The sequence below is a fragment of the Hypanus sabinus genome, chromosome 12, assembly GCF_030144855.1.
Source record: "Hypanus sabinus isolate sHypSab1 chromosome 12, sHypSab1.hap1, whole genome shotgun sequence".
NCBI classification, from domain to species: Eukaryota; Metazoa; Chordata; class Chondrichthyes; order Myliobatiformes; family Dasyatidae; genus Hypanus; species Hypanus sabinus.
In genome coordinates, this window is record NC_082717.1 from 4,624,148 (window position 1) to 4,644,337 (window position 20,190).

Here is a 20,190-nt window from a genome sequence, read left to right on the forward strand (position 1 = left end):
TTTGTGGTAAAATTGGGAAACACAAAGGCAAGACATCTTTGCAGATATACAATAAGGAACATAGTGATGGCCTTATGTGTGAGTTATGGACTCACAGTAAAGCACAGTGTTACAGAACTGGCCTTTCAGCCCATCTTCCCCATCACCATGCAGTTATCTGGTGTCACACTCCCACAATCTCCTGGAGTATGTCCCTCCACAGTGATTATCCTCATCTCTGTCCTCAGGTGTTAGTTGCCAATCTACACCAATCATATTTCCATGCATTGGGTCAATATTCACTGCCTTTCCTATCCAAGCACCTGTCCAAATGTTGTAATTGTACCTGCGCCACCCACCACCTGTGGTAACTTGTTCAAGTCCAAGTTCATTGTCATCGGTCCGTACATCTGTACAATGAAACAACGTCCACCGGACCATGGTGCATCCATAAGGCATATATCACACACTGCACATAAACCAAATTATTACCAACAATACATGAACAAAATATCATTCAATATGCATGCGGAGCACAGCACAGGTGAACAATAAACAGCTCACTGTCCTGGTGACGAGACCTCAGTGGTAAAAGGGTATCCATTAGTCTCACAGCCTGAGGGAAGAAGCTGTTACCCAGACTGACAGTCCCAGTCCTGAAGCTCCTGTACCTCCGTCCTGACAGTAGAGAGACAAAGAGATTGTGGGATGGGTGGTGGGGATCCTCAACGATGCTTCAGTCCCTTCGTCTGCAACACTCCCGGTAAATATCACAAATGGGGGAGATGGAAACCTCGATGATCCTCATCACTCTGCGTGGGAAGCCTCAGATCATCTTTAAATCTCCCCATTCTAGGGAAAATAGTACATGCAGTAGACATTTAGGATGGCAAATGACATAAGACTATAAGCAGCTATTTGGCCCATCCTGTCTGCTCCACTATTTCCTCATGGCTGATCTAGTTTCTCTCTTGGACTCAATCTTCTCCCCTTTCCCTGTATCCCTTCATGCACTGACTAATCAAAAATTATCAACCTCTGCTTTAAATATACCCAATGATTTGGCCTCCAGTCACCTGTGGCAACTAATTCCACAAATACACCACTCTCAAACTCAAAATATGGGCATGTTGGCCTTTATTGAAAGCAATCTGAATATGAGATACCTTCCCACAATACACAGCCATGGTGAGAGCAGACCTGTGCGGTCCTAACCTAACAAAGGAGATAGTTGCTATGGAGATAGTGCAGTGAAGTTTCACAGAACTGGTTCCCCAATGGCAGCTCTGTGAGGGGAGGAGGAGTTGAACATTCTGATTAAAATGATTCACTATATTTGTCACGTGTAAATCTTCGAATGCGGGAGGAAAGCCACACAGTCACAGGGAGAACATACAAGCTCCTCACAGGTAACAATAGGAATTGAACTCCAATCTTCTAGCTGGCACTGTAAAGCATTGCGCTAACGGCTATGCTATCACGCTTCCTCTGGGCTTGTCATGGAGCTTCCGTTGCTTGGGTTCGACCATGGACATTATGTACTAACTGTCTATGCTGTTAGTGTACTGCCAGTGATACACAAGCCAGTATGCAAGCCGGGACAGTTTAATACCGAAAGCAAGCTGCTGCCTGTGCTGCAGGATTCCCCTCTCCTTGCAGCTGATGAATCCAAAGGAATGACAGAGACTGATACAGTTTGGCACCACTGGTGATGTACACTAATACCAAAGTAAATTAATATAAACCATCTGTTGCCTGGCTGTCTCTAGAACCTTCCCCCATTCCACCATCCTGATTAGCTGACACAGCATTCCTATGTTGAAGATTATAGCCCCTTATTTTTAGCTGAAATCAAAACATTCTCTCGCCACACTGCTTTTACAAAAAGCAGTAAAAGTCTTAAATAGGGGGTTACATTCTTCTCCACTTAAAATAATTATGTCCCCATGACTTTAAAACTTATCAAGACATTATTAATAACAATCAAATGAATTTCATGATTTCAGGGCACCCCAACCCATTTGTAAATGGTAGTAACATATTTCACTATGGGGACAGATGCAATACCCTGTTTCCCTAGGGGATCATATGCCAGCCTATCTGGGAGCTTCCTGACACTCTGAGACCTTCTTATCTAATCTTCAACCTCAGGCACTTCCTGAAACCCTTCCTGTCTACTTGGGGATGCCTTCCCCATCTCACACTCGTGCCTTCTGGCAACTCAGGTCCCTCTGTTACCTGACTGAGCTCAGTTTTATCCCCAGTTACATTGGAGCCCAGCTTCCCTTCACCTTCTCGCATCATGTCTGCCTGTCCACTGCTAGCCACCACCCTCTCCCCACTACATCTGAGTTAGGCTTGGGAGACCCAGGAACCTCTTCAGCAATTCTTGGATTCCTGGGGAGTTTGCACAGAGTAACATATACCACACTCCCACTTCCTCATCCTCTGAGTCCATACAGCATTCAGTGTTTGGGCCCCTTTCAGGTCTTTCCACTGACTGCCTTACTGTTCTCCTTCTGCACAGAGTTCTCCTACTAGGTGTAGGCTCCATGTCAGGCTCTGGGTCAAAACATACTGCCTGCCCTAGGGTTAAAAGGTGATTACAATGGAGAATTTTGATAGGGCCATTCCCATCCCCTGGCTTCACCCAGAAAACTGGTACATTTGGCATTTAGCTCTCCACTACATACAGTGTAGGTATCCAGTTGTCAGTCAATTTATGCTTCACTGGTAGCCCCAAATTTCTTATTAAAGAAATTTCTGTCTCCTGACATCAGTTGAGAGAGCCTAACCTTTTGATCATATTTCCTCTTGATTCCTTGATTTTGCTTGGCAGCAAGACTGCTGCAAGCTCATAAACCTTGTGCAGTTGTTTCCTCACGTCAGACACATGCTTGAGATTCGTCTTCTGGGGCAAGTCTTCACCGCCAGCTCCAAAATAGACATCTACAACCAATCTCGCTTTGCGCCCAGCCATCAAATAGTGTGGTGAGTATCCGGTAGTTTCATTCTGTGTACAGTCATAGCACTGCACCAAATGCCCAATATGATGACCCCTGCTTAAAATGTACAAAATCTCCACAGTTGTAACAGAAAAACACTGGTCACTTCCTTGTTCAAGAGACCCGTCATCAGCAGCCCTCTGCTTAGCATGTCCTACTTGTCACGCTTGGTGGCAACACGAGCAGACATCAACTGAGATTCTCCGGCTTGCAGGTCTTTCACTGCATCTTGCAAAACCCCCATTTGTGTGGCTTCAGCAACAGAGGCTACAACTGAGGATACTGCTCAGCTGCTGGCGGTCTCCCACTTCTCCATTGTGTTTTCCTCCTCTGATCAGCACAACAAACGAGGGATGGGGATGCGTCTTGTGAGTCATTCGAATGCTTAAAGCAATCACTTTGCATGCCAGTGGAATGGATTCTTTTCTGCACAAGTAATGCAGCTATCTCTCCAGCCTGTAAAAGTAGGCCAACAGTTCCTCTACTTTCTCCAGGAATATGTGCTTGAACTTCATCATAAGCTTTGCTGGGATGTCCTTGTGCCAAAAACTTTTTCTAACACTTGCACGTAGACCACGGGCGATACCAATGGGTTTTCTGACCTCTGGGATCTCACCACCTTGGCAACTGGTCTTTTAAACTCTACCAATTGCTGTCTTTTCATATTATCTGAGCACTGCCACTCACCCAGTAGCTGAGATGTCTGGTCCGCCCAAGTCTCATATTCTTCATCCAATAAAGGAATGGAGTGGTCTTGACCGCAGAGAACATTCTGAGCCTGTGATACCTTTGATTCTCTGTAGGTATGCTTTGGCATTTATCAGCCAGAAATGTAACTACTGCAGCCAGCTCAGAATTTCCATCAAGCACTGAAGGACCCATGAGATTTTTACAGCAGACAACTCCTTTCCCTCACTTCGCAGAAACGAGAGTATCTTGTCTTTAAAGTCTACATTCCCCCCTTCACTAAAAATATGGACTGCCCTGGCCCCATCTCTCCAGGTTCAATGCTAGTCTGCACTAACACAACATCCTAACCAGGTGATTGGTCAAAATGCTGTTCAAACAGCTTAACTTTCCCCAATACTTTTACAGAACTCAGCACTTTGAGCCGTAGTTCGTTGAGGCTTCGAATATTCAATCTCGAAGCCCAGAAACACCCGTGTTTCGAGGGAGATGTGCAATCCTCTCCCAACACAGTTGGGAATTCCTGGTTGGAGCTGGTTGTGGAAAGTGAAAGTTGATCAGTTACCATCTGATCAAGTGACGGAATGGAATGGAGGGGCCAAGTGGTCTGTTCCCCACATCCATTTTGTACAGGCTGCTCATATCCCCGGGTATGAGTTCAACATCAGGATAACAGTGTTGTGATACTGACAGAGACCCCCACCCACAGGGTACTTCAGTCCTCAGCACCCTGCATCCAGCACAACCCAACATGTTGACCTGTCCATCATCCCTGGCCACAGATCTATGCTCAGGGCCAGCAGAGGTGACTCAACCCTGAGACCCCAAATCCCCAATGGTCAGAGAGTCCAGAAAACCACTCAGGCAGTGTCTGCCACTGAGTTTAACTCTCCCATTCTTCACCAGCTCACCTCACACAACTTGTTTTTGTCACAGCCGTTAATAAACCACCGTCTACCAGCTGAACCACGTCTGAATGGTCTGCATGACCTCGGCTGTGGGGAGGAAGCCAGGATGGATTTCTGCACAGACACACTCATCAGACGTGGAAAAGTTTAAGGCCCAGACATTCTATTCATTTGACGCGTGAGACAAGAACTTCACCAGAGACAACATTTGGGATGTTTCTATCAGGGGAAACCGACCGCAGTGGGAGGTCAAGAACGAGGGGTTGAATGTGATCAGAGCCCAGTTGTTGGAACATAGAACAGTACGTCACTGGAGTGGCCATTCAGCCCACAAAGCTGTGCTGATCTTGGTGACAATTTGTACTAAATGTCCTCCTCCTGTGCATCATCCATATCCCTCCGTTCCCTTCAATGTCATTTCAAACATTGGACACAGAACAATACTGCACTGGAACAGACCCTTCTGACTTTATGTGTCAAAATAAATAAAATTCACAATCAAATGCCCAGTGTAACTAATCATTTCTGCCCAACAATGTCCATATCCCTCCACTCCCTTCCATGTCATTTTGAACACCAGACACAAAACAATACTGTGCTAGGCAGGCCCATCAGTCCACCTTCCAAACTAATGAAGCTAGTAATCAAGCACATAATTATTCTCATCCCTTCTACTCACACAATGTCCATTTACTACACACCAGTTGGCCTTTGTAAGAGCCTCTTTTATTATCCTTCTGAACTCCATTCTCCTTTCTTCTTGTAACTTTTGCTGGCCTTTCTAATCAAGAGTCAGTCTACCTTCACTATAAATATAGCCAATGACTTGGCCCCCACTTCAGTCCATGGCAAAAAAATCCACAACTTCACCACCCTCGCCCTAAAGAAATTCCTCCTAATATCTATTGTGAAAGGCCATCTCTCTATTCTGAGGCTGTTCCCTCTGGTCCCAGGCTCCTGCTCTCCCAGGAACATCCTCCCCACATGCACTGTACCACATTCATTCACTCATTATGTGCTGTGACATATGACATGGGTGATCATGGCCTTTCCAAGACCATGATTGTTCCTGTCAATTTTTTCGCACAGAAGTGGTTTACTATTACTGTCTTCTGGGCAGTGTCTTTACGACGGGTGACCCCAGCCATTATCCATACTCTTCATAGATTGTATACCTGGCATCAGTAGTTACATAACCAGGACATGTGACATACACCAGCTACTCATACGACCATCCACCACCTTCTTCCAAGGCTTCACGTGACCCTGGTCAGGGGTGGTTAAGCAGGTGCTACACCTTGCCCAAGGGTGACCTGCAGACTAGTGGACGCCTCTTGTACCTCTCCCTTCGTAGAGATGAATGTCCACCTTGTCACCCACCACTTTATTTCAGACTCTCAATATTTGATAGATTTCAGTGAGATCCCTCTCATTCTTCTAAACTCCAGTGAACACAGGCCCAAAGCCATCAAACGCTCCTCATTCCTTAACCCTTTCATTACCAGGATCGTTTTTTTTTAAACTCTTAGAGACTCTCCAAGGCCAGCACATCCTTTCTTAAATAAGGAGACCGAAACGGATCACCATATTCCAAGTGCAGTCTGACTTATGCTTCAAAGCCTCAAACCCATAATTTCTTCCTTCTTACAATAGTTGTGACTTCTCTGTTGATGTCAGCTTACAATAAACAGAAAATTTGTTCTGAAGGAAACTGCAGACTCAATGTGATTTCTTTCTACGTACACCTCCCCCTCTCCTCCCTTGAGTAAACATGATTTTACACACCTTCTCAGACCATCAATTACCTCAGTCACCTTTATCACCATCTTCTCCTTCCCGTAACCAGCATAACCCCATTTTACATGCCTCCTCGGTCCACCGATTACTTCAAACTCCTTTACACACCACCTCCTCCCCTCCCGTAATCAGCATAGCCTTATTTTGCAAGCACTCCCTCTCCAATCCACCAATCACCTCAGACTCCTCTCTTCACTTCCTCTCTTTGGCTGTCTCACTTCTCCATTTTCAGACCTCGTGCACGGGTTTGATCTGAAATGTCAACACTGCCTTTCCTCCCACGGGTGCTGCTCAACCTGATGAGTTCCTCCAGCAGTTTGCTTGTTGCTGTGGATTCCAGCATTGGCCGTCTATTGTGTTCCTACCCTTGCTAGGGTTTGTATGGATCCTTAAATCTATTGAGAGTTACTTTTCAACACTAGATGGGTTACACTAAAGTCACAGCATCTCTTTCTCTTACACTAAGATGTAAAGCCTCTGCTTTACATCTGCCCTATTGGCTGTTGCTGAGTTTCAAGGCTATACAGGGTTACAGACAGGAATCTTAGTAGTGTGGAGGAACAGAGAGATTATTGGGTTTTTAACCATAGATCCTACAAAGTTTCCAAAAAAAAACTGATAGGGTTGCAAAGAAAGCATTTGATGTGTTGGCCTTCATAAGTTGGGAAACCGACTTCAAAATCTGTAAGGTAATGTTGCACCTCTGTAAAACCCTGGTTCGACCACACTTGGAACATTGTGTTCAGTCTTCAATGCCTCATTTTAGTAAGGATTTTGAAGCTTTAGAGAGGGTGTAGAATTGATTTAAGTCTTACATCCATCCCACAACATGAGGGAGTAAAAACTCTTTGCGTTATGACTCCATCACAATGTAGAGACATGTGAATTTATAAGTTTAATGGCTCCTAGAAAGAAGCTGTCCCATAGCCAGTTGGTCCTGGCTTTGATGCTGCGGTACTGTTTATCAGACAGAAGCAACTAAAACAGCTTTTGGGTGGAGTGATTGATGTCCCTGATGATCTTCCAGGCCTTCTTTCTGCACCTGCTGCTATAAATGTCCTCAACAGAGGGAAGTTCACATCCACAGATGTGCTGGGCTGTCCGTACCACTGTCTGCAGTGCCTAGCGATCAAGGTTGGTGCAGATCCTGTACCAGGCGGTGATACAGTCAATCAGGATGCTCTCAATGGTGTCCCTGTAGAAGGATTTGGGGGCTCATGCCAAACTTCTTCAGTCACCTGACTGTTGTGCATTTTTTGCCGAACATCCGGTGTGTAGTGTCCAAATGAGATCTTCGGTGATGTGTATACTGAGAAACTTGAAACTACTCACCCCCTCAACTGCAGACACATTGCTGTTGATTGGGCCGAGCTTGTCTCCATTCCTCCACAATCAGTTCTTTTTTGTTTTCTGGATGTTGAGGGGGAGGTAATAATATTGGCACAACTGTGTCAGGGTGTTAACCTCTCCTCTGTAGACTGTCTCGTCACTGTTGGAAATAAGGTCAATCACAGTGGTGTCATCTGCGAATTTGATCAGCATATTGGAGCCGTGTGTGGCAGCAGAGTTGTGGGTATAAAGGGAGTAGAGGAGAGGACTTAGGACACAACCCTAGGCGACACCTGTGTTGAGGGTCAGGTGGGCAGAGGTGACGAAGCCCACTCTTACCAACGGTCAGCCATCCAATAGGAAGTCAAGGATACAGCTGCAACACATGGGGTGCAGGCCAAGTCTCTGAGCTTCCTGTCAAGTCTGGAGGGAATTATGGCTGAACTGTAGTCCAGGAACAGCATTCTAATATATCCATCCATCTTTTCCAGGTGAGTAAGGATGGTATGCATCTTGAATAGTGGAGTGACATTTGCTATTTTTCAGTCTTCCAGAATCATTCCAGAATCTGGCGGTTCTTGAAAGATCATTACCAATGCTTCCACAGATCTCCTCAGCCACCTCTGGCCCAGGTGACTTGTTTAAATTCAGACCTTCCCAAGAACCTTCTCTCTAGTAATAAGAGCATAAGACCAGAAGAACATAAGATATAGGAGCAGAAGTAGACCATTCAGCCCATCAAATCTGCCCAACCATTTAATCATGGGCTGATCCAATTCTTCCAGTCATTCCCCACTCCCCTGCCTTCACCCCTTACCCTTTGATGCCCTGGCTAATCAAGAAGCTATCTATATCTGCCTTAAATACACCCAATGACTTGGCCACCACACCCACTCGTGGCAACAAATTCCATAGATTTACCACCCTCTGACTAAAGTTATTTCTCTGCACTTCTGTTCTAAATGGACGTCCTTCAAACCTGAAGTCATGTCCTCTTATCCTAGACTCCCCTATCATGGGAAATAACTTTGCCGTATCCAATCTGTTCAGGCCTTTTAACATTCAGAATGTTTCTATGAGGTCTCCCGACATTCTCCCGAACTCCAAGGAATACAGCCTCTTAAAGCATTTGCTTATAATTGAAATGTGTCTAATCATTCAGGCCTGCTACCTTGGTTTTCTTAGGTTAGGGGCAATGATGGACAATTTAAAACTGGAGAGCACACACACTGGGAGGAGAGATTAGCAATGTCCATAAACACACCAGCCAGCTGTTCTGTACATACTTTTGAGGACACGCCCTGGGATGCCGTCCGGCCCTGTTGCCTCGTGGCTGTTGACATGTTGGAATGTTTTACATACCACAGCCTTGGAAGTAACTTACAAGCAGGTTTCCTCGACAGCTCTTCTCGGGGGTTCAGACCTATCAACCTTGAATCCAGCATAAAAAATACTTAACTCATGCAGGAGCGAGGCATCAATGTTGGCTGTACTGCTGCGTCTCTTGAAGGCTGCAATAGTATGCAGTCCTTGCCATGTGCTGCGTGTGTCATTGTCACAGAGTTGTGTCTGGATTTTGTCCCTGTAAAGAGCATGTCTTATGTTGAGTGAGCTACGGTATTTTCTTTGAAGTGAAGGAGGATGAGAAATGGCTTAATAGAGGTGTTCAAGATGGCAAGTGTCGTAGATCGAGTGGATAGCCCGAGACTTTTCCAGGGTGGGAATGGCTAATATAAACAAGCTGAATCTAAGTCAATCAGTGAAAGCATAGGGGCTTCGTCAGAGGTCGGTTATTTTACATGAAGTGGTGGGTGTGTGGAATGCTCTGCCATGGGTGTTGGTAAAGGCAGATACATTAGGTACATTTAAGAAGCTTTTAAATAGGACCATGAATGATTGGAAAAGGAGAAAAGGGTTGAATTAATCTTAGAATAGGTTAGCAGGTTGGCACAACATCAAGGACATGTACTGTGCTGTACAAACATATTGTGTTTGTTATACAAATGCATTTCTATGCTCTACGAATCTACGGAAAATAGCGCCTATGGCAAGCACTGAAATTGCACCCGTCCAAACATCTGACATGCATCTTTTAGATAACTTACCATAATATCAGCTCAAAAATCCATGTCAAGTTTGTTAATCTTTTAATTAACAAATTATGGCACTATGTGAAAATTATAAATGCATCTTCCTTGCTTTCACTGATGCAAATTGGTCTATGATGTGATCAACGTCAGTTTTTTCAGTTACTTCCCGTTCTACACTCAGCAGAGCAAGATCACAGACTGCCTTGACCCATGGAGGCTCTCAAATATGAAAGTATTAGTTTAACTTGCTGAATGATCTCTCACAGCTGGCAATGGAAACTGCGATGGTTAGCATTATCTGAATAGCAATGCAAAGATTGGGGAAGACACGCTCATCTCCATTCTGAAGAATAAATTCAGGAAGCTCTTTAGGTCTTGATATTTTCATGTTGACCCACCTTGATAGCAACATTCTGCAATCCAAAATTTCTTCATATAGCTGCTGTCCATCAACATCAGAGCTGCACAATTTGCCCAAATTTTGGCACTCCTTTAGGTCGTTACTGTCGGCACCATAACACAGTCCCTTGACATCGAGAAGGAACCCAAACTTGATGTCAGTGGCGTGCAAATGATCGAACATTTCATCCATTTCTCTGTAAAGACAGTCGAGTGTTCCCTTCATGACTTTTTCCATTTCCTCCTTAGCTGTTAACTCAAGGTCTCCCGAGTTCTCATCAGCCATTCATTTCTTTCATCTCTGACATCTTTCAACTTCAATATTCCATTCTTGACAGGGATCAACTCCTTCTTCGAGGGACTCCAGCGGTGTATCTAAGGTATGGCAAGTATGGCACACACCCTGGGCGTCTCAGTGCAGTTTCCATTAAGGTCAGACAAGCCATCCTCGGAAAGTGAAAAAAGAATTTTCTTCAGATGTATGATCTGTCTTTGTTTATCATGGGTAAGAAGCAATAGGATGGCCTTATTTCAGAGCATTGTGTAAGAAGACCACAAAAAGTTTCTTCACGAAGAAGGAGGAAAGCGCTGAAGGAAGGTGGATCAAGTACAAATGCGTCACAAGCCGAGGAGGAAGTCAAGTCAGATAAATCCGAGTATGATGAGATTAAGAGTGAGGCTGCCACAGAGAACGTGGACATGACAGGAGGGGAAGATGATGGTGATGGTGATGGTGATGTTGAATTTATTGATGAGATTGAACCTGACGACACTGAACCTAATGAACTGGATGGTGTCAAAGAGCCTTGAACTGTCATACCAGAGTGATTGAACAGCATGACTTTGGACTTCTGAAGTTCAACAAGGATACTGGAAAAGCAATTCTGCCTGACGTGTTGAGAACAGAAATAATAAAGTTGGGTTGCAAGTATTTCCAGAACAGTGAGGGGCCTTTCCTACCAACAAATAACATCATTCAATGAACAAAACTTGGTTCAAGAGTAAATTGGGAAATAGTCGTGGTGAGGAAGTGACTCGCTCGTGGCTGGTCTATTCCCTTTCTAAGAAGTCTGCATTTTGTATCTGTTGTCTTCTCTATTCTCAGTAAAACCATCAATACTCATTGGAGCAGGAAAGTGGATTCAACCAGTGAAAAGCACCTGAAAGGATTAGTGTTCGTGAAAATGCCAAGAATCACCGGGAATGCTTCACACAGTGGAAAGAAATGGAAAGAAATTTAGCTGAAAACAGATGAGTTATTGATGCAGTGTTTCAGTCACAGATTGAGAAGGAAAAGCAGAAGTAGCATGATAACTTGACAAGAATCCTTCACTGCATAAAATCCCTTGCGACTCAGAACTTGGCTTTGCGAGGACACAGGGAGTCACTTCAGCTAGACGATGACTCTAATGTGGGAAACTTCTTTGGCTTATTGAAACTACTGGCCACCTTTGACCCTCTCATAAAAGAATACTTCATTCACTTGGAAAGTCATCCTGGATCTACGTCTTATCTTTCACCGGTGGTGGGGGGGGGTCCAGAACAAATTCATCTACATGATGGCATCCATTGTTCACCAGAGTTTACTGAGAAGCATTCTTTACGCCATGTACTGATTAGCAGCTGATTTGCAATCAAGATTTGAATAGCTCGGACTCAGCAGGAAACAGCTGATTGGGCAATCAAGGTCAGGTGACCTTGCAGCTTGCAAAGCTCAAGCAAATAAATAGAGGGAGAGCTCTAGCAGAGCAGCCTGTCAGGAAGTGGCCTGGTTGAGGGAAGTGCCTGGTGTGAAAAGTGCTAGTCTTTGGCTTGAGAGTCTTCGGCGAGGAGACTACGCCAGGCACAATTGGAGAGGGTGAAGACATGACTGCTAAGCTGATTCAGTGTGCTACGTGCATGATGTGGGAGGTCAGGGACACTGATGGTGCCCCCGGCTGCTACAGCTGTGGAAAGTGTGTCCAGATTCAGCTTCTGAAGGAGCATGTTGCAGCACTGAAGAAAGAACTGGATGACCTCAGGTTTATCCGCGAAAACAAGGGTTTTCTGGACAGGACCTACAGTGAGGTCATTACACCGAGGATACCGGAATAGAGAAAGGGGATGACGATGAGGAAGGAAAGGATGCTTGAAGTACAGGAGACCCCAGGGGATGTAGCTCTTGTAAACAGGTTCACCGTCTTGGAAGTTGTCAGGACAGAAGATACTGCCAGTCTGAGAGGTGGACAGGTCTGCGAGCCGAAAATTGGTGCAGAAGCAGAGCCGAGGAGTCAGACATCAGGAAGAGCCATGGTAGTAGGGGACTCCATAGTAAGAGGTACGGAAAGGGGTTTCTGTGACAACAGGTGAGATTTAAGGATGGTGTGTTGCCTCCCTGGTGCAAGGATCCAGGACATCATGGACCGATTGCAGGGAATCCTCAAGGGTGAAGGTGAACAGCCGGAAGTGGTAGTGCATATCGGCACAAGTGACATCGGGAAGAAGAGGAAAGACATTCTGCAGTGGGACTTCAAAGAACTCGGAAGAAGGCTGAAAAGCAGGACTTCCAGGATGGTTATCTCTGGTTTACTTCCATTTCCTCATGCTGGAGAGGGCAGGAACAGGGAGATAATGGATCTGAATGTGTGGCTGAGGAACTGGTGCAGGAAGCAAGGATTTACATTCTTGGAGCACTGGGATCTGTTTTGGGGAAGGGATGAATTGTACAAAAGGGACGGGTTGCACCTTAATAGACGGGGGACCAGCATTCTGGCAGACAGATTTGCCACTGCAACACGGATGAGTTTAAACTAAGTAGTGGGGGGAGGGGATGAAATGGACATGTAAGGATGGAGTTAAAGGGAAAGTGAAAATAAGAAAAGTTAAAAAGGAAAGCAGAATCAATGGAGTAGAAAGCTCAAGAAGAGATCATACAGTATGGCCAAGTGAAATAGGAATTGATATGAAAGGAGAGGGGAGTAACAAACTAGACGTATTCTATATGAATGCACAAAGTATAAGGAATAAAGTAGATGAGCTTGAGACTCAGTTGGAAATTGGCAAGCACAATGCTGTGGGAATAACAGAGACATGGCTTCAAGCGGACAGGGCCTGGGAAATGAATATTCAGGGATATACATCTTATAGAAAGGACAGACTGACCGGAAGAGGGGGTGGGGTGGCTCTGTCGGTGAGGAATGATATTCAGTCCCTTGCAAGGGGGAACATAGAATCAGGGGATGTAGCGTCTGTATGGATAGAACTAAGAAATTCTAAGGGTAGAAAGACCCGAATGGGAGTTATCTACAGGCCCCCAAACAGCAGTCTGGATGTAGGGTGTAAGTTGAATGAAGAGTTAAAATTGGCATGTCGCTAAGGTAATGATACAGTTGTCATGGGGGATTTCAACATGCAGGTAGACTGGGAGAATCAGAATGGTACTGGACCCCAAGAAAGGGAGTTTGTGGAGTGCCTCCGAGATGGATTCTTAGAACAGCTGGTACTAGAGCCTACCAGGGAGAAGGCAATAGTGTTGCGCAATGAACAGGATTTGATCAGGGACCTTGAGGTAAAGAAACCATTAGGAGGTAGTGACCATAATATGATATGTTTTAACCTACAATTTGAGAAGGAGAAGGGAAAATCGGATGTGTCAGTATTATAGTTAAATAAAGGGAACTATGGAGCTAAGAGGGAGGAGCTGGCCAAAGTTCAATGGAACAATACCCGAGCAGGGAAGACAATGGACCAACAATGGCAGGTATTTCTGGGAATAATGCAGAAGGTGCAGGATCGGTTCATTCCAAAGAGGAAGAGAGATCCTAAGGGAAGTAAGGGGCGGCCCTGGCTGATGAGGGAAGTAAAGGGCAGTATAAAAATAAAAGAGAAAAAGTATAACATAGTAAAGATGAGCGGGAAACCAGAGGACTGGGAAGCTTTTAAAGAGCAACAGAAGATAACAAAAAAGGCAATACGCCAAGAAAAAATGAGGTACGAAGGTAAACTAGCCAAGAATATAAAGGAGGATAGTAAAAGCTTCTTTAGGTATGTGAATAGCAAAAAAATTATTAAGACCAAAATTGGGCCATTGAAGACAGAAATGGGTGAATTTATTATGGGGAACAAAGAAATGGCAGACGAGTTGAACAGGTACTTTGGATCTGTCTTCACTAGGAAAGACACAAACAATCTCCCAGATGTAATAGTGGCCAAAGGAACTAGGGTAAAGGATGAACTGAAGGGAATTTATATTAGGCAAGAAACGGTGTTGGATAGACTGTTGAGTCTCAAGGCTGATAAATCCCCGGGACCTGATGGTCTGCATCCCAGGGTACTTAAGGAAGTGGCTCTAGAAATCATGGATGCATTGGTAATCATTTTCCAATGTTCTATAGATTCAGGAACAGTTCCTGCTGACTGGAGGGTGGCTAATGTTGTCCCACTTTTCAAGAAAGGAGGGAGAGAGAAAACAGGGAATTATAGACCGGTTAGCGTGATGTCAGTGGTGGGAAAAATGCTGGAGTCAATTACAAAAGAGGAAATTACGACACATTTGGATAGCAGTAGAAGGATCAGTCCGAGTCAGCATGGATTTATGAAGGGAAAATCATGCTTGACTAATCTTCTGGAGTTTTTTGAGGATGTAACTATGAAAATGGACAAGGGAGAGCCAGTGGATGTAGTGTACCTGGACTTACAGAAAGCTTTTGATAAAGTCCCACATAGGAGATTAGTGGGCAAAAATAGGGCACATGGTATTGGGGGCAAAGTACTGACATAGTTTGAAAATTGGCTGGCTGACAGGAAACAAAGTAGCGATTAACGGGTCCCTTTCGGAATGGCAGGCTGTAACCAGTGGGGTATCGCAAAGTTCGGTGCTGGGACCGCAGCTGTTTACAATATACATTAATGGCTTAGATAAAGGGATTAAAAGTAACATTAGCAAATTTGCTGATGACACAAAGCTGGGTGGCAGTGTGATATGTCAGGAGGATGTTATGAGAATGCAGGGTGACTTGGACAGGTTGGGTGAGTGGGCAAATGTATGGCAGACGCCGTTTAATATGGATAAATGTGAGGTTATCCACTTTGGTGGCAAGAACAGGAAGGCAGATTACTATCTAAATGGAGTCAAGTTAGGAAAAGGGGAAGTACAACGAGATCTAGGTGTTCTTGTACATCAGTCAATGAAAGCAAGCATGCAGGTACAGCAGGCAGTGAAGAAAGCTAATGGCATGCTGGCCTTTATAACAAGAGGAATTGAGTATAGGAGTAAGGAGGTCCTTCTGCAGCTGTACAGGGCCCTGGTGAGACCCCACCTGGAGTATTGTGTGCAGCTTTGGTCTCCAAATTTGAGGAAGGACATTCTTGCTATTGAGGGAGTGCAGCGTAGGTTCACGAGGTTAATTCCCGGAATGGTGGGACTGTCATATGTTGAAAGATTGGAGAGACTGGGCTTGTATACACTGGGATTTAGAAGGATGAGAGGGGATCTGATTGAAACATATAAGATTACTAAGGGATTGGACAAGCTGGAGGCAGGAAGCATGTTCCCGCTGATGGGTGAGTCCAGAACTAGAGGTCACAGTTTAAGAATAAGGGGTAGGCCATTTAGAACAGAGATGCGGAAACACTTTTTCACCCAGAGAGTGGTGGATATGTGGAATGCTCTGCCCCAGAAGGCAGTGGAGGCCAAGTCTCTGGATGCATTCAAGAGAGAGTTAGATAGAGCTCTTATAGATAGTGGGGTCAAGGTATATGGGGAGAGGGCAGGAACAGGGTACTAATTGTGTATGATCAGCCATGATCACACTGAATGGTGGTGCTGGCTAGAAGGGCCGAATGGCCTACTCCTGCACCTACTGTCTATTGTCTACTGTGGTCTCATGTTCTACTCCGTGAGCAGGTGTCAGAAGTAGTGAGGTACGTGGAAGTTGATTTTGAGAGGAAAACAGTCCATGTTAGAGAGTCCTTCCTTGGTTTTATCCAGATAAGCCAGAAGGTTGCTGAGAGCTTGGTTGAAGACATCTTGAAACAGCTAGAGAAGGACGAAATGGAGCTTCAAGATTGTCGGTCACAGTGCTATGACAACACTGCTGTGATGGTTGGACACAGAAGTGGTGTTCATCAAAGAATAAGTGAGAAAAATAATCTGGCAGTGCTTGTGAATTGCGACAATCACTCAGTCAACTTGGTGGGTGTACATTCAGCCAAGCAGAATACAATGATGGTCACGTTTTTTTTGGAATCATCAAAGCTCTGTACGTGTTTTTCTCTCGTTCAACGCAGTGCTGGGAAAAACTCAAAAGCCTGTGGTTTTTAAGTCGGAGTCCAAAACCAGGTGGAGTGCAAGGACAGAAGCAGTGAAGCCTGTCAACAAGTACCTCGAGAAGATTCTTCAAGTTCTCCAGGACATGATAGACAATGAAAATAAGATAAGTGAAACAAGGAGTGACACAAGGCAGCTGTACAACTGCATGTTGAGTTACATAGAACATAGAATAGTACAGCACAGTACAGGCCCTGTGAATTTTTGATTTTGCTAGGATTTTGGAACAAAGTACTCACTCGCATTGACTGTATTCAAAAGAGGCTGGAGGATCCTAATATGAACTTCCACGATGCTGCCCTGGATTTGAAAGCCCTCCAAGATCATGTTAATAATGTAAGTGTTGGTCAGTGAGTCCATATTTGTGGAGTCATTGTCGTTTTCAGGAAGTAATGACAATTCCACTCAGAGTGAGAAACCACTTGTAGCAGCCGTTAACCTCACTCCTGTAACTGCTGAGCCGCAGCTGTGGAATGTCTGAGTCAGTTAGAAACCAGTCGTGCTTACTGTCATGTGGACAAACACACTGAGATATAAGGGAGGAGCGGTCCAGCAAGATCGGATACGCAAGATGGCGCCCGGTGAAATTGCAAGTTTTTACTCTTGAGATAATGTGTTGATCTTCATCTCAAATTTTTAATAACATGTCACGATCCCAGTCCAGTATTGCTCAATACTCGATCGTTTACCATTTTTAAAGTTTTCCTTGGCTTCGGGAAAACATACTTCGTGTTTCTTATTGTTACTTCTGGAAAGTTTTAATGCCTTCAAAAAAGTCCAGGAACAAAGAAAGAAAGTGAAAATTGGCTGAAAAAAAACAAAGTGCAGTCCTTCCCTGAAGATATGGAGTTTGGAGTGCCTTTGGAAAAGTCTAGTGCTGCTGCTTCGGAATGGGAGGACAGTTATTCCCAGCTTGAAAATCCGGGGGTCGACCCCAGCCTGGAGCCTTTGCCCGAGTCAGACCTCGACACTCCGGTGAAGCCAGCTGTTCAAAGCAGAGGTCACTTTACAAACTATAGCGCAGTTAATTAATGACAGACCCAACAGTCTGGCGTTGAGAATTGGCAACAATAAAAATAGTATTGATGACATCAAGAAATCCCTCGACTTTATTTTTGAAGAGGTGAATACCCTAAAGTTCGATGTTGTGCAGATTAAAGGGACTTGAAAAGAGAATTTAGACTTTAGAGTTGAGGCTGAATGAGGCCTAGCGTTATCAGAGAAGGCGGAATCTAGGAATCTACAACATTCCAGAGCAAACGGATGAAAATATTAAAAATAAAGAAACTCAAATATGCCAAGCAGTAGCTCCGGAGGCTAAGGCGGAGATTCTACTATATGTGGATGCTGTACATCGTCTCGGTCGGCTAAGAGGGGATAAGAAGCCTCGGGTGACCATTATTCGATTTTCAAACAGAAGCACAAGGGATCTGGTATGGAAACAAGCCAGAAAAAATGAATACTTGCCTTCACAGAGCCTGAGGATCGCCGAGGACCTGACTGCAGCTGATAAGTTGGCTCGACAGAAGCTGTGGCCGCTGGTAGAGGCTGCTAGAAAAGATGGGAAGCATGCTTTCTTTGCTGGGACCCGAGCTTTCATTGATGGGAAATAGATTTGATCAGAATGGTAACATGTTAGCTTGGCAACTGGCCTACTACCTCTACTAATATTCAAGTCTGGCCTTTGTTTATATAGGAATGGGATAGTTTTTTTCATAAAACATAGAAAATAGGTGCAGGAGTAGGCCATTAGGCCCTTCAAGCCTGCACCACCTTTCAGTATGGTCATGGCTGATCATCCCTGTACCTGCTTTCTCTCCATACCCCCTGATCCCTTTAGCCACAAGGGCCATATCTAACTTAACTGTTATTATTAGAGAAGAAGAATTCTTTTTGTGTATAGTGTCTCATAAGGCTGTCTTTTTCACTTTTTTCTCTTAATGCCAGGGAACTTAGCCACACTGTTAAACATAAGGCTTTATTCTTGTTCTTAAAGCAACATAAACATGTGGACTTCTTTTTAATCCAAGAGTCACACTCTGTGACTGAAGACATTAAACTATGGAAATCCCAGTGGGGGAACAACATTTGGTTTTCACATGGTTCTGAACATTCTGCAGGTGTTCTTATTCTGATGTTTAACTTTAAAGGAGATGTTTTGCACTCTGAGGCAGATACAAATTGACATTTTTTGGTTCTTATTGTACAATATTGTGGTAAAATGTTTCTTATTGCTAGTATTTATGGTTATATATTAAAAATGATAATGATAGATTACTTGAGATTTTGGAAAACCATTTTGATTATTGGCTCTCTAAATTTCCTGATGTATTTATTGTTATGGGAGCAGACTTTAATATGGTATTAGAAGAAAATATTGATCAACTGCCACCAAGACACCACTCTACCTATAATAACTTATTTTCACTACAGATGTCCAGTCCCTATATACCTCCATCCCCCACCAGGAAGGTCTCAAAGCTCTCTGCTTCTTTTTGGATTCCAGACCTAACCAATTCCCCTCTACCACCACTCTCCTCTGTCTAGCGGAATTAGTTCTTACTCTCAATAATTTCTCCTTTGACTCCTCCCACTTCCTCCAAACCAAAGGTGTAGCCATGGGCACCCTCATGGGTCCCAGTTATGCCTGCCTTTTTGTTGGCTTTGTGGAACAGTCCATGTTCCAAACCTATACGGGTATCCATCCCCCTCTTTTCCTTCACTACATCGATGACTGCACTGGCGCTGCCTCCTGCACGCATGCTGAGCTCGTTGACTTCATTAACTTTGCCTCCAACTTTCACCCTGCCCTCAAATTTACCTGATCCATTTCCGTCACTTCCCTCCCCTTTCTTGATCTTTCTGTCTCCATCTCTGGAGACAGCTTATCTACTGATATCTACTATAAGCCTACAGACTCTCACAGCTACCTGGACTATTCCTCTTCCCACCCTGTCTCTCGCAAAAATGCTATCCCCTTCTCACAATTCCTCCGTCTCTGCCACATCTTACGCAGAGAGGTTAGAGAGACTGGGCTTGTACACGCTGGAATTGAGGAGATTGAGAGGGGATCTGATTGCAACATATAAGATTATTAAGGGATTGGACAAGATAGAGGCAGGAAATATGTTCCAGATGCTGGAAGAGTCCAGTACCAGAAGGCATGGATTGAGAATAAGGAGTAGGTCATTTAGGACAGAGTTAAGGAAAAACTTCTTCTCCCAGAGAGTTGTGGGGGTCTCGGAAGGCAGTGGAGGGCAATTCTCTGGATGCTTTCAAGAAGGAGTTACATAGGTATCTTATGGATAGGGGAATCAAGGGATATGGGGACAAGGCAGGAACCGGGTATTGATAGTAGATGATCAGCCATGATCTCAGAATGGCAGTGCAGGCTCGAAGGGCCGAATGGTCTACTTCTGCACCTATTGTCTATTATCTATTATCTGCTCTCAAGATGAGACTTTTCATTCCGGGATGAAGGAGATGTTTTCCTTTTTTAAACAAAGGGGCTTCCCTTCTTCCACCATCAACTCTGCTCTCAAACGCATCTCTCCCATTTCATCAGCCCTCACCCCATCCGCCTGACACCCCACTTGGGATAGGGTTCCCCTTGTCCTGACCTACCAGCCTCCAGGTCCAACATATAATTCTCCGTAACTTCCGCCACCTCCAACGGGATCCCACTACCA

The 20,190-nt window shown here is 44.6% G+C and overlaps 1 long non-coding RNA gene across 2 annotated transcripts in view; it reads right to left on the minus strand.

The window, feature by feature from the left end:
* The window catches only part of LOC132402576 (uncharacterized), a 76,194-nt gene that overhangs the window by 50,478 nt on the left and 5,526 nt on the right, over positions 1-20,190 (minus strand). The window contains exon 2 of one of the 2 annotated variants that reach the window (XR_009514959.1): positions 6,385-8,377. This is a non-coding gene — a long non-coding RNA (uncharacterized LOC132402576). Of the gene's footprint in view, positions 1-6,364; positions 8,378-20,190 lie in introns of both variants that reach the window. The other variant, XR_009514960.1, reaches the window with a different exon arrangement.